Genomic DNA, 2317 nt, shown 5'->3' with positions numbered 1-2317 from the left:
TTCAGTTCATTATTAACATGGTGGGACGAGGCAGCATGCAAGAGGACATGGTGTTGAAGAAGAGGCTGAGAGTCAGTGCATCTTGATCCAAAGGCAAGTGGAAGTGAACCAAGACTGGGAGTGGCTAAAGCATATATGAGATCTCAAAGCCCAGCTTCACAGTGACACACTTCCTCCAACAAGGCCACACCTACTCCAACAAGGCCACACGTCCTAATAGTGCCACGCACTTTGAAGGGCATTTGCTTTCAAGCCACCACACTCACTGAAAATGTTTAAATGCTATTTCATATTTCAGTGGGTTTATTATTGTTTTAAAACAATACTTAAGTTCAATATGAGGATACCCACCTCTGACAATTTTGTCATATCCTATGACATATCCTTTTACTGGACACTGATAAGCCATATGAATGATAATATAAAATTTCTAGTACATTATGATAGACATGGGCTTAGTCTTGTTTCCCTATATGTACTGTGACTCCCATCATGTGACAGGTAACATTTTCTTTCCACTAAACAATGGTTTGTCCACTAAACAATGGTTGGTCCATAAGAAAATTACAAAAAAAAGTTCTAAATACATTCCACTTGATTTCCCTACCCCTTGGATAGATAAGACATTGGAGAAGAAAAAACAGTATTACAGCACTATCTAAAGTAAAATTACATTAAGAAATTGTTGCTGATAACAGGTACATCATTAAACATTACTCAGCCATAAAGAAACAACAAAGTCCTGCCATTTGTAGCAAAATTGTCAGAACAGAAGGAGAGTCTATCAATTGAAATAAGCCAGAAAGAGAAATATGTCACTCATATACAAAAACCTGAAGAAGTCAGACTGTAGAGCACTGGGAATTAGGAAGGAGAAGAAGGAAAGATAGAGGTTGATTAAGGTGTATTGGAAGGCAGACAGAAGTAATGATTCTTAGTGATCCACAGCATAGTAAACTAAACAATAGAATGTTATGAAGGAGAGGCTCAAAGGCTGAAAGTATAAAAAGGCCAATAAGGAGGCTCAAAACAAAAGTGTCATACAGATAATTACATGGTTTTATTGGTTTATGCTTCATATATGTGTTAAAATATCACACTGTACCAATATATATAAATATATATATACATACATATAATTATTAAGTCTTAATAAAGTGAATTAACAATTGAAAGTATTCAAATGAAGTAGAGAAATGTATTAAAGAGTTATCAGAAAGATGGCAACTGAGTGAGATGGTCCAGTGATCATCTTCTCTGAAGACATCAGTTTAAACAGTGATCCATGAACCTGTCTGTGTGCCCAGGTTCCCAGGAGGTCAGGGAAAGTCTCAATGTTGCTGGTCCATAAAAGAAACAGGGAAGGAAGCAGAAAGGAAAGAATTGCCTGTGGTGCTTCTACCTCTCCTCTATGGAGTTCAGCTGAAGATGCCTCCCCACTTGGGAAAGAGAATTAAATCCAGACTGTAGACCTGAAACCCAATGCCAGGCAGGGCCCCATAACCCCTGTTCTTAGGTCTGTATCCTCAAACTGAGCATCTGGTTCCTTCCTAGCATAGTAACTAAGGGACCACGTGGACCAGCCCACTCTCAACCTCAGAGGAGAGCATCCCACCAACTGAGGTGCAGAGAAGGAATGTGAGGATAAAAGTTTTTCTTAGAGCTCAGTGCCTGGGCCAATACACTTAGTGAGACCTGCTACCTGACGGAGCCCAAATGCCCCTATCTCCCAGATCAAATTTTCTAGATGAAACCTTAAGGCATTCCCGACACCAGGAAGGGACCTACTTTTTGGTGTGACTGACTTCCATGACCACAATCCAAGCACAAAGAAGTAAAAGTGAGTGCCAAGTCGCTGCATAGGAGCATAGACTAGCTCTCTATGATGAAGCCCAGGAGTAAGCAGAAATCTTCAGCAATGACTGACCTTGGCCAGTTGTCATAGAAGAGTCACCAGGGTTCGTTGTAGCTCTGAGGGGAAGCTTGCAAGAATAGACTACTACTCTTAGGCACTCTCAGTTTGTTCTTAGCAAGACACCAAAGGCAGACTTATAACAAACAAGGCTTGAGGTGCCCTCTAGTGCCTAAACTGCAAAATTGACCATAGACTGAAAAAAATGGCCAACAGTTTCTGGATTGACAAAATCAGATAGTGAAATTTTTTACAAGGTGCCCAGTCCTTCATGAAGACACTGTGATACACCAACAAGAACCAAGGACTTCCATGAACCAGTACTCTACTTCCTGAACAAAAATAAGACTCTAGAAATTGGTCCATTCAATTCCCAAGGGTGTCAAAGCCTTTGCCTATCTGGTG

This window comes from Alexandromys fortis, unplaced genomic scaffold, assembly GCF_014885135.2.
Source record: "Alexandromys fortis isolate MF-2015 unplaced genomic scaffold, M_Fortis_MF-2015_v1.1 scaffold_326, whole genome shotgun sequence".
Taxonomy (NCBI): domain Eukaryota; kingdom Metazoa; phylum Chordata; class Mammalia; order Rodentia; family Cricetidae; genus Alexandromys; species Alexandromys fortis.
This window is presented reverse-complemented; position numbering follows the sequence as displayed.